Source organism: Salvelinus fontinalis, chromosome 31 (assembly GCF_029448725.1).
Source record: "Salvelinus fontinalis isolate EN_2023a chromosome 31, ASM2944872v1, whole genome shotgun sequence".
Lineage (NCBI taxonomy): Eukaryota > Metazoa > Chordata > Actinopteri > Salmoniformes > Salmonidae > Salvelinus > Salvelinus fontinalis.
Genome location: NC_074695.1, coordinates 42,585,819 through 42,599,380, shown reverse-complemented (window position 1 = coordinate 42,599,380; position 13,562 = coordinate 42,585,819). Strand labels below are relative to the sequence as shown.

At 42.4% G+C, this 13,562-nt stretch overlaps 1 protein-coding gene across 1 annotated transcript in view; it reads right to left on the bottom strand.

Annotated features, from left to right (window-relative positions):
• LOC129830299 (oxysterol-binding protein-related protein 2-like) overlaps positions 1-11,628 on the bottom strand; it is a 30,119-nt gene extending 18,491 nt beyond the window's left edge. The window contains exon 1 of the mRNA XM_055892777.1: positions 11,511-11,628. The gene's annotated coding sequence lies outside the window, so the exon portion shown is untranslated. The remainder of the gene's footprint in view (positions 1-11,510) is intronic.
• Between the last annotated feature and the right edge of the window lie 1,934 nt (positions 11,629-13,562).

Below are 13,562 nucleotides of genomic sequence, written 5' to 3'. Positions count from 1 at the left end.
ACAAAATATTTTAAGGCCTACCTCCCCACACTGTTGTATGATCAACACAAATACAGAGCACCGGATTCCAAAAGATCACAGGTGAACTATAACTGAAACGCCTTCGTATCCTTTACCCGAACAGCACTCTCGCCTCCAGCCTCTCATTTTCACAGAAATATAGCAAATATGACAGGGTTACACCCGCACGAGAGAAACTAGCACCTAAAGTAAGGGGAGTGTTGCATCCCAAGACGTCACGTACATTCACAATAAGTGTTATCGACTAGGCTTGGGCCATATCGTCCTTCTCTCATCCCAGGATTTACAGTATTAACGGCATAGCACACAAAGGGGGCGCTGAAAACACAACACGCCCATTGGGCCTCAATTACCAGAATGCTAACAAAATTAGCACAAACAAATAGTGAAATCACATACACTTTTAGCTAAATGCTAACGAGCAAAATCAAACTAAAATGGCAAAGACAGGCAAATCCAGCTCATTAAGTTACACAAGCATAGCTAGTAGCTACCGAAAGAGAGAAATTGTGCAAATGAACAAAGTTGTGATGCATGCTTTTCTGAAGGAAGAGCAGCATGTGTACGCGGAGCAGATGGGAGAAGAACGGAGGTGAAAACAAAAAAAGCTAGTAGGAAGCACATGGAAGAAATGGCAGCTGTACAGATAACTCATCCAGAGCTTTTTGACTTCTGTCAGAAAGCCATAAGATATCTGATGGCAAACGTTTAGCAGTGAATTGCATACAAGTAACTTCGAGACTCGCCAATAGATATAGAACACTACGGACTCACCAGCTCCGGTCGTCTCCCGTTGTACTATTTACAAAACACACGTGACTGGCTCGACTGTTCTGGGGAACTACCGTAAGCGTCATAATATTAAATAATGTGACAGGTGAAATGAGCACAAATCCGCTTTATCTCTTAACGCATTGCACAAGTTGACTACAGGTAATGCTTAAAAAAGTAGCTACAAAAACGTTTCAATTTGTTGACGGTGTTGAAAAACCAACCCCGTGGCTTTTTCAAAATACCCCGGTATACCGCCCAAACCTATTATCTACAATATTTTTCTTTGCATGAATGCTACAGTATGTAATCTATTCTCCATGTGATCTGTGGAATGCTCTGGGAGCGCCAACTGTCTGCTCCTACAGGCCAAAGGGCCTTAGGACTTGAGCTTGGAGGATACTTTGATCTCAGATGGTTTGCATGGCTTACAGCGTCAGGCCTTTGTGCTGTAACAGGACAGGCAGCACATTTGCTTTAAGTACCAAAAAGTGTTACAGTCACCTCACCTCAGACAAGAAAGTTTAGGCAACTTATGACAACGCACAATCATGTGTCAAATTACATTTATGCCCATCTATGCTTGAACTAAGGGGTGAGGAGAGCTAAAGACGGCAGACAGTGATCAATTATTGGGTAAAATTTGAGGAGTAACCGATCTCCCACTGCTAAACCCATCCTTGACCCTTGGAAGTTGGGCCTGGAATTCTGTAGTTGACCCTCAGGTTGGATCACAGGTTGGTTCCCGCTATGTGGAATACCGACCGGATCCGACATATTTAAAGAATTTCGTTCCTAAACAACAAATTCAAATTTCACACATTTAATTATCTTAAAACGATTGTCAGGGGGTCCCTTTTCATCAAGTCAAATGTGTCAAAATATAATTTTATGACAAACCGGCATATTTGCTTTCTGAAAACAAGCCACTGCGATCTGCACATGTTGAGGGGTAAAAAAAGGCTACTTGCTGTGGGAGAGGAGCTGCTCTTTCAAGACCTGAGCTATTTAATTCATTTGTTTTATTTATTAAATTTGCTAGTTTGGGCTATTATCTTTCAAATAAAAGTTTAACTAATTTTGAATGACTCAAGTCAAGTGTGATAGGACTAGCCTATTTGTCAGCATAAAGCTATAATGCAGTTAGACACAATCTTTCTGAACAAACATTCTTGACCAAGTTAATCTTTGTGTGTGTGTGTGTTAGACTGATTCCTATTCTACAAAAAATATTGCAGCCGTGTGTTATAAAAAGCTGCCGATCGTGACCACTGCCAACTAGTGGTCACGACACCAGAACTAACTTCGATACCGATACCTGGTTAAGTATCCTGATACTCTATATCATCACGATACCACAGAAGAAAAAAAAAGAACGGCACTTGATTCAGACAGATCTTTTGAGCTCGACAGCATTACATTTGAAATGTGTCCATTTTTCTGAGACAGACATGTAAAGGAAAGGGGATACCTAGTCAGTTGTACAACAATGCGTTCAACCGAAGATGTGTCTCCCCGCATTTACCCCAACCCCCAAGAATGAGAGGGTTGCGGGGGGGCTGCCTTAAATCAATGTCAATTATACAATCAAATCTGAAGTTGTTTTTAACAACCTAACGGTAATCATTTATTTGGATGGTAAATCTATTGATTACCTGGGAAAATCAAGATGTAGCCTAGGTCTAGTCAGGTGAATGCATATTCAGTAGGAGTGTGCACGCATCGAGTTAGTGGGTTTGTTTTGGCTGATTTCTTGGGCATACTGATGAAAAACAATCACTTCTTTCAATTTGGGACTTATTTTATTGTACTTAACATTTGCATAGAATAAGCAATCTCTTTCATAAAAGTCTCTCTTTAGGACCTAATGACGTCATTTACACAGACAGTGAGAGACAGGAGAAACGTGACTAGGCCGAGGGAGACGAAGTGAATGCATAACGTTTTTGCCAATGACTATGGTTTTTGGTGACAACCAGCTTTGAAGTCAGCATATTATCACAAAGTACCAGTGTAGTGAATTGATAGCTTCAGCTGGAAGCTAACGACGAAAGCTAGCCTACAAAGCTGGAAGCTACTAGTATCTTCTTGCATTGGTAAAGTGTTCTAGCCTGTAATTAAGCAATAAGGCACAAGATGTTGTAGTCCGGACAAAAATCGGGTTCATTATTTTGGTCAAGTTGCTAATTCTTCTTGCATAGTTGCTGAAATGGTTGTATAAAGGCTGGATAATGTGGAAATTTTGCGGATCCAATTCAGTTCCGAGCTCAATTTCAGACCCCGAGAAGATCACTACTAACAGGCTAATGAGAAACTAGCAACCCAACAGACTGATGGTCTACAGCTATAGACAGTAAAAATCAGTGGTGGAAAAAGTACCCAATTCTCAAACTTGAGTAGAAGTAAAGACACCTTAATAGAAAATGAGAAAGTAAAAGTGACCCAGTAAAATACTACTTGAGTAAAAGTCAAAGTATTTGGTTTTCAATATACTTAAGTATCAAAAGTAAATGTAATTGATAAAATATACTTAAGTATCAAAATATACTTAAGTATCAAAAGTATGAATAATTTCAAATTCCATTATATTAAGCAAACTAGACGGCGCCATTTTCTTTTTTTCCTTTACGGATAGCCAGGGGCACACTAACATAATTTACAAATAAAGCATGTGTTTAGTGAGTCCGCCAGATCAGAGGCAGTAGGGATGACCAGGGATGCTCTCTTAATAAGCGCCTGAATTGGACCAGTTTCCTGTCCTGCTTAGCATTCAAAATGTAACGAGTACTTTTGGGTGTGTCAGGGAAAAAGTAAAAAGTACATGATTTTGTTTAGGAATGTAGAAGTAAAAGTTGTCAAAATAAAATCGTAAAGTACAGATACCCCAAAAAAACGACTTAAGTAAAAATACTTGAAAGTACTACTTAAGTACTTTACATCACTGGTAATAATGGAGACACCAGTTACCAACCCGCTGTTCCATTCAGATTCTCTATACTGCTCCTAATACGGTCCTGTGTGGTTGGTAAACAACATACAAAGCCAGCGGGAGTCAGAGATGAGACCGGAAGGGAAGAGAGAACTCAAGCCGGGGAGAGATGTTACCATGCGAGACACACACACACACACACACACCTCTGTGTGCATGTGAGGACTTGGCCGGTCTGTCATGGACTGTGAGAAACGGTAGCTACAGCAACGGCCTAGCTCATTTGAATAGAATCCCTTTTGGCAAGCAGAGTGGCTTCTTAAGGGTGAGCTGAGAGCAAAATGACAAAGGGGAGAGGACCAACACACCCAGGAGCCCCATTAAGAGATAATGAGGTTGTGCGTGTGGAAAGCTAACTTTAACATGTTTTCACATGATAGGCTAGCTTCGGTGTGTATTCACGCTATTGGGTAGGCCATATATGGCCAAAACATTTTATACTTTGCAACTTGAAACTGAAGTTAACTTTTGCCGTGGTTTTAGCCATTTTGACTGCCTGTCTGTCTTGCTTGTGTTCGATATGCTTGCTTATATACACAGTGCATTCGGAAAGTATTCAGACCCCTCGACTTTTTACACAGTTAAGTTACAGCCTTATTTTCAAATGGATTAAATTAAATGTTTTCCTCAATCTACACACAATACCCTATAATGACAACGCAAAAACAGGTTTAGGAATGTTTGGAAATGTATATAAAAAAATATAAAAAACAGGAATACCACATTTACATAAGTATTCAGACCCTTTGCTAGGAGACTTGAAATTGAGCTTAGGTGCATCCGGTTTCCATTGATCATCCTTGAGATGTTTCTACAACTTGATTTGAGTCCACTTGTGGTAAATTCAATTGATTAGACATGATTTGGAAAGGCACACATCTGTCTAGATAAGGTCCCACTGTTGACAGTGCATGTCAGACCAAAAACGAGATCGAAGGAATTGTCCGTAGAGCTCGAAAGAGTCCTGTTCTGTTATTTTTCTTACACAGTACTTCCGAGTCGGGAGTGGGTAATTTATGCACCTGCCACCTTAAGCCGTTTCTCAGGCTATTTACGCAAAAACTATGCATGGCCATCAAATTTCTAATATTTATCATAGAAAGAATGTAGCCAGCTACATGTCCTAATGATTTGCTTAAAGTTCATCTTGCCTTTTAACTTGCTACCGGGGAAAAAAACTACACCGGAGAAAAGTACCTGTAAAAAAAGGGTGGAACCTGATTTATCAAGATAGCAAATATTTTCTCATCCGAGTGGCGAAGAGCAACTCAAGCACAAAATGTGTCCTTTTAAAAATTCTGGATTTGGAGCTAGCCGTGACTGAAGCCAAGCAGAAATTACAATAAGAAGCATTTTAGAACTACGTTTACAAAACGCAGCAAGATACTGTTTCTGCGTTCTTTTTTTTTCTGTGTGAAAAACATGCTTTTATTACAAGCAGGGTTGACTACTGTAATGGGCTCATGTCTGGTCTACCCAAGAAAGTAAATTGGTAAACCGCAAAACATACAGAATGCTGCAGCACGGGTACTGACCAAGACCAAATGGAGAGCACACATTACACCGGTTTTAAGGTCTCTGCACTGGCTGCCTGTGAGTTCTGGAATTAATTTTAAAGAATCTTCTATTGGGTTTTAAGTCAATCCACAATTGTGCACCACAATACATGTCAGACATGCTTTGAAGTTCTGTACCCAGTAGGTCCCTCAGGTCCTCTGGCCCTCTCTTTTTAACCATCCCAAAGCCTAGGACTAAGAGACATGGATTGGCAGCCTTAAGTTACTATGCCCCCAGCCTTTGGAATAGCCTGCACTTGAGGGGGGCCGAAACTGTGGACATATTTAAAAGAGATCTTAAAACATACCTTTTTAGCTTTGCTTTTCCGTAGGGTGCTTTTTAGTCGTTCAGTTTTTAGTTATTATTTTGGTTGTTTTTATCCTCGTTTTTGTGTAATACATATTTAGATTTTCATTGTTTTACTGTTTTTCCCCCTGTATACAACATCGTGTTGCATTCCATGTCTGAAATGTGCTGTATGAATAAAGATTGATTTGATGAGAAAGGGAAGCCAGGCCTTCACTACTCTATGAATAAATGCCATTGACAGCTGTAGTGGGGAAAGGTCAGCCTGAGTTTCAACAAAAGCTAGTCTACATAGAAATTAGAGAGAATGGGAGAGATTGATAGTGCGAGCAGTGAGTCAACCTTGGAAAAGGACATACAGCATTTGGCTTCAGAGTAAGACAGGATAGAGAAAACAGTGGGTTAAAAAAGGTAGGTACCACATATCCTGAGGACGCATTTATTGTAGCTGGGGATTTTAACAAAGCAAATGAGGAAAACCCTACCGAAGTTCTACCAACACATTGACTGTAGCACTCGCTCTGAGAAAACGTTAGACCACTGCTCCTCAGCTTTTTGAAACGACTACAAGGCCCTCCCCCCGCCCTCCGGCAAATCTGACCACGACTCCATTTCGGCTTCCTTTCCTATAGACAGAAACTCAAAACAGGAAGTACCCGTGCTAAGGACTATTCAACGCTGGTCTGACCAATCGGAATCCACGCTTCAAGATTGTTTTGATCACGCAGACTGGGATATGTTCCGGGTAGCCTCTAAGAATAACATCAACGAATACACCGATATGGTAATATGAGTTTATCAGGAAGTCTATAGGGGATGTTGTACCCACTATGACTATTAAAACCTACCCTAACCATAAACCGTGGATAGAGGGCAGCATTCGCGCAAAACTGAAAGCGGGGAAACAGTGTAGTTATTCCCTCCATAAGGCAATCAAACAGGCAAAACGTCAGCATAGAGACCAAGTGGAGACGCAATTGAAAGGCTCAGACAAGAGCCGTACGTATGTGGCAGGGTCTACAGACAATCACAGACTACAAAGGGAAAACCAGCCACATCTCGGACAACAACATCTTGCTTCCGGACAAGCAAAACACCTTCTTCGCCCACTTTGAGGATAACACAGTGCCACCGATGCTGCCCGCTATCAAGGACTGTGGGCTCTCCTTCTCCGTGGTCGACGTGAGTAAGACATTTAAACGTGTTAACCCTCGCAAGGATGCCGGCCCAGACAGCATCACTAGCTGCGTCCTCAGAGCATGCGCAGACCAGCTGGCTGGCTGGTGTTTACTGACATATTTAATATCTCCCTATCCCAGTCTGCTGTCCACACTTGCTTCAAGATGTCCACCATTGTTCCTGTACCCAAGAAAGGTAGTTCAGGTAACTGAACTAAATGACTATCGCCCCATAGCACTCACTTTGGTTATCATGAAGTGCTTTGAGAGGCTAGTTAAGGATCATATCACCTCTACCTTACACCCTAGACCAACTTAAATTTTCTTACAGCCCCAATAGATCCACAGACGCCATCGCACTGCCCTATCCCACCTGGAAAAGAGGGATACACATGTAAAGAATGCTGTTCATTGACCAGAGCTCAGCCTTCAACACCACAGTACCTTCCAAGCGTATCATTAAGCTCGGGGATCTGGGTCTGAACCCCGCCCTGTGCAACTGGGTCCTGGACTTCCTGACGGGCCACCCCCAGGTGGTGAAGGTAGGAAACAACACCTCCATTTCGCTGATCCTCGACACAGGGGCCCCACAAGGTTGCGTGCTCAGCTGCCGCCTGTATTCCCTGTTCACCCATGACTCTGTGGCCATACACGCCTCCAACTCAATCATCAACTTTGCAGACGACACAACAGTAGTAGGCCTGATTACCAACAATGACAAGACAGCCTACAGAGAAGAGGTGAGAGCCCTGGGAGTGTGGTGCCAGGAAAATAATCTCTCACTCAATGTCGACAAAACAAAAGGAGCTGATCGTGGACTTCAGGAAACAGCAAAGGGAGCACAACCCCATCAACATCAACAGGACCACAGTGAAGGGGAAAGGGGGATACCTAGTCAGTTGTACAACTGAATACCTTCAACTAAAATGTGTCTTCTGTATTTAACCCAACCACTGATTCAAAGAGGTGGGGGGGTGCTGCCATAAATCAACATCCACGTCTTCGGCGCCCTGGAGCGGGTGAAAAGTGTCAAGTTCCTCGGTGTACACGTCACTGATGACCTGAAATGGTCCACCCACACAGACAGTGTGGTGAAGGCACAACAACGCCTCTTCAACCTCAGGAGGCTGAAAAAAACTGTGGCTTGGCACCTAAAACCCTCACAAACTTTTAGAGCTGCACAATTGAGAGCATCCTGTCGTGCTACATCAACGCCTTGTACAGCAACTGCACCGCCCACAACCGCAGGGCTCTCCAGAGGGTGATGCGGTCTGCCCAAAGCATCATCGGGTGCAAACTACCTGCCATCCAGGATACCTACAGCACCCGATGTCACAGGAAGGCCAAAATCATCATCAAGGACAACCACCCGAGCCACTGCCTGTTAACCCCGCTATCATCCAGAAGGTGAGTTCAGTACAGGTGCATCAAAGCTGGGACCGAGAGACTGAAAAACAGCTTCTATCACAAGGCCATCAGACTGTTAAATAGCCATCACTAGACGGTTTCCACCTGGTTACATAACCCTGCACCTTAGAGGCTGCTGCCACATATACATAGACTTGAAATCACTGGTCACTTTAATAATGTTTACATATTTTTGCTTTACTCATCTCATATGTACAGTTGAAGTCAGAAGTTTACATACACCTTAGCCAAATACATTTAAACTCAGTTTTTCACAATTCCTGACATTTAATCTGAGTAAAGATTCCCTGTTTTAGGTCAGTTAGGATCGCCACTTTATTTTAAGAATGTGAAATGTCAGAATAATAATAGAGAATGATTTATTTCAGCTTTTATTTCTTTCATCACATTCCCAGTGGGTCAGAAGTTTACATACACTCAATTAGTATTTGGTAGCATTGCCTTTAAATAGTTTAACTTGGGTCAAACATTTCGGGTAGCCTTCTACAAGCTTCCCACAGTAAGTTGGGTGAAGTTTGGCACATTCCTCCTGACAGAGCTGGTGTAACTGAGTCAGGTTTGTAAGCCTCCTTGCTCGCACACGCCTTTTCAGTTCGGCCCACAAATTTTCTATAGGATTGAGGTCAAGGCTTTGTGATGGCCACTTCAATACCTTGACTTTGTTGTCCTTAAGCCATTTTGCCACAACGTTGGAAGTATGCTTGGGGTCATTGTCCATTTGGAATACCCATTTGCGACCAAGCTTTAACTTCCTGACTGATGTCTTGAGATGTTGCTTCAATATATCCACATAATTTCCATCCTCATGATGCCATCTATTTTGTGAAGTGCACCAGTCCCTCCTGCAGCAAAGCACCCCCACAACATGATGCTGCCACCCCCGTGCTTCACGGTTGGGATGGTGTTCTTCGGCTTGCAATCGTCCCCCTTTCGCACTAAAGTACGTTAATCTCTAGGAGACAGGACACGTCTCCTTCCTGAGCGGTATGACGGCTGCGGGTTCCATGGTGTTCATATTTGCGTACTATTGTTTGTGCAGATGAACATGGTACCTTCAGGCGTTTGGAAATTGCTCTCAAGGATGAACCAGACTTGTGGAGGTCTACAATGATTTTCTGAGGTCTTGACTGATTTCTTTTGATTTACTTATGTCAAGCAAAGAGGCACTGAGTTTGAAGGTAGGCCTTGAAATACATCCACAGGTACGCCTCCAATTGACTCAAATTATGTCAATTAGCCTATCAAAACTTCTAAAGCCAAGGCATACTTTTCTGGAATTCCAAGCTGTTTAAAAGGCACAGTCAACTTAGTGTATGTAAACTTCTGACCCACTGGAATTGTGATACAGTGAATTATAAGTGAAATAATCTGTCTGTAAACAATTGTTGGAAAAATTACTTGTCATGCACAAAGTAGATGCCTAACCGACTTGCCAAAACTATAGTTTGTTAAAACAAGAAATTTGTGGAGTGGTTGTAAAACGAGTTTATGACTCCAACCTAAGTGTATATACACTTCAGACTTCAACTGTATTCTACTCTACTGTATTTAGTCAATGCCACTGACATTGCTCATCCTAATATTTATATATTCCTTAATTCCATTATTTAACTTTTAGGTTGTGTATATTGTGAATTGTTAGATATTCCTGTACATTTGGAACTAGAAACACAAGCATTTCACTACAGCCACAATAACATCTGCATATGACAAATAAAAATGTATTTGATTTTGACTAATAGTGCACAGGGCCAAGGGTTTACATTGTTCCAGTTCTAGGAAATGTGGGGCTTTATCTTGTACTCTGTGATTCAAACTAACAGACAAAGGCACCACAAACACACGTCATGCATGTGTCTACATTGGCAAACTATAAAGAACAAATACTCAGGCAAACATTGAGGAGTTACTACGTCCCACCCAGGCGCCCCTCGGGAAAGCCTTCAGGAATGTAACCTCTCTAACACAGACGACAAGGTAACCCAAGGCAGGGCAGGACAGTGCTGCTGTTGACTACAGATACACACCTGCACTGAGTAAGCTAAAGTTAGTGAGTCAGCACAATGTAATGTCACCTGAAACCTGGGAGGACCATCACCCTCCCTTGAACTCAAACAAGAGACGCGTTCTAGTCCAAAACTCTATATCCTAAGCACCAACCACGTGTGAGCCTTTTCCATTCATACTCCTCAAAGGTAATGACTTGCATCCAGGCATTAACCTCATTGATCAGCGGAGTGCTGACACACATGGCCTCTGAAGGTTGTGTAAGTAAGTCGCCGTGTTTTGGGAGATGCTTGGGTTGAAATAGATGCTAATTGACTGGTGCGGGCAATTATCGTCCTGACTGGGTTGTCAGGAGAAAGTCAAGGCTTACTATGCCAATGGGGAATTACCTGTCAACAAGGTTTCATCCTTACTCTAACTGTGCATCACAAATGGAAGGGGGATACGCACTGCTCAACATCTGTATGGCCCCGGTCATTGCTTGATTTCCGCCAAAATGTTGGTACTTCAAATGGTACGATGAAGCAGCCTAGGGTCCAGACCTAGGTTAAAAACACCACTTCAAATGTCTCAATTACTTTCACATACATTACAATTTAAGTATTCAGATGTTATATAAAATACGCAATTTACACAAAATATAAGAATTTAAATAAATAATCAACCCAGGTCTGCTTGTCTCCAGCATCAAAGACACAGACAGGTTAACGTTCCCATACTGTGTTATGCACTAGCTGATGGAGCAGATATGATTTATTATCTTGTTGACAGAGACGCAGCATAGACGCAGACAGGCAAGTGGAGGGAGTAGTCAGTCATGCTCCACCTCGAATTCACTAAACAAGTCAGTGGGATGTCGGTTGTAGACAGTGGTAAATGTATCTTTGACAAGCCATCTTACTTTCGTGATTAGTTAACTTGCAAGGCATACCTTAGTTAAGAAACCTAGTTAACGCGACGTTTAGGAGGGAGAGGCTAGTTAGCTATGTTGTATGCTAGCTAGCAGGTATACAATGTATTCGCTAGCTAGATCAATGCGACATTAACCTTTATAACACTGTATGTACTTCCTAGCTTACTATCAACTACACAATCAAACAAATTATTGACGTGTTGTCTTGCTTATCTACCTATGTTAGCTGGGAAGCTAGTCCGAGAGCTCGTCGAAAAAACGAAGATGAAGCAAAAGTGTACGCGTAGTTACATTACAGCCCATACACAAAACTCACAGAACTGTCACATAATTACTGTACCTGAAGCGTTGGGACACCTGGTAACGTTTGCCTTAATTTGAAAGGACAGGAGGACCACAAAACGGTGTGAATTGACACAGAAGCGGAAGTAGGTGACAACAGGGGCGGTCTTATTAACAACCGGCCAATCGGGTATCCTTGAATGGACCGCCTGATCCACAAACACTGAGCCTATAAACCATGAACATCGTCCTAATATTGAGTTGCACCCCTCCCTCCTTTCCCCCCTCAGAACAGCCTCAATTCGTCAGGGAGTTGACTACAAGGTGTCGAAAACGTTCCACAGTGATGCTGGCTCATGTTGACTCCCACAGTTGTGTCAAGTTGGCTGGATGTCCTTTGGGTGGTGGACCATTCTTCATACACACGGAAAACTGTTGAGCGTGAAAAACCCAACAGCGTTGCAGTTATTGACACACTAAAACCGGTGCTCCTGTCACCAACTACCATAAACGGTCTCCTCCCCTTAATATACAATGATTAAAGTGGATTTAACAAGTGAAATCAACAAGGGAGCATAACTTTCACCTGGTCAGTCTATGTCATGGAAAGAGCAGGTGTTCTTCATGTATTGTACACTCAGTGTATATACAGAATACACACACACAGGCTGGCTGGTGGGTGGACTACATAACATTACACACAGTATTCATTTTTTTAGGATACAAAAACATGTTTTTTTATCCACATTAGGGACAAGAAGATGTATGCCAAAAATGTATCTAATTACTAAATCAAATCAAATGTTATTTGCCACATGCTTTGTAAAAAACAGGTGTACTAACAGTGAAATGCTTACTTACGGGTCCTTTTCCAACAATGCAGAGCTAAAGATATATCTATTTTTAAATATATAGAGATAGAGACACAAGGAATAACTACACAGTGAATAACGAATAGCAATAACAGGTAAAAATAACATGGCTATATACAGGGAGTACCAGTACCGAGTCGATGTGCAGGGGTACGAGGTAATTGAGTTAGCTATGTACATATAGTAAGGGTAAAATGACTAGGCAAAAGCATAGATAATAGACAGTAGCAGTAGCGCATGTGGTGAGTGTGAAAGTGTATGTGCGTGTGTGTGTGACATCAGTTATTTAGCAGTCTTGTTTAGTAGTCTTATGGCTTGGGGGTAGAAGCTGTTCAGTGTCCTGTTGGTTCCAGACTTGGTGCACTGGTATTGCTTGCCGTGCGTTAGCAGAGAGAACAGTCTATCTATGGCTTGAGTCTGTGGGCCTTCCTCTGACAACGCCTGGTATAGAGGTCCTGAATGGCAGGGAGCTTGACCCGAGTGATGTACTGGGCCGTACTCACCATCCTCTATAGACCCTGAACGGTCGGGTTCCTTGCAGCCGTACCAAGCGTTGTGCGCGGCCATGCAGTCATGGGTTAACAGGGAGTACAGGAAGGTGAACAGGGACTACTGTACAAGTGAAATCTGACCCAGCAATCAGTTTCCAGAGGACAGGGGACTTGATGAATGATGATGAAAAATAGGCCTACTGTTTGTTTTTCATTCCCATCATTAATATCTGAAATCTCCTAATAGCATGGTATTACTATACAACAGCCATCAACAATCGCTGTCTGCTCTCATGGATACTGCCAAAGTCAGGTGTGCAACCATGTCCATATGAAGGCTCAGGATCATCTCACAACACCTGTCTGGAGAATGGTAACCGATGTATTGAAGTTGATAATGCTTTCGCTGATGATGCTGGTGATGATGGGGGAAAGTACTTGAACTGTAGTGGAGACACCTCCTGTGCAAACATGTAAAACTGTGTTAAAAAGTGAATGATATCACATTGACAGACGTTGTAGACACATCAGGCAATCACGTACAGCAACTGACAGGGAGAGTATTTTGCATCCCCAGTCTACTTACCTCCAGCATGTCCTGTACCAGAAATAGAGCTGGGAGGGATGGGAGTAGACCTATAGCAATAATCAGCATGCAGTTCATTGTTTATGAGGGATATGTTTGGTTGTCCTGTACTATTCTGCTCATCGATAATGGAGGCAGCAGTCACTGATACACCCACCTGT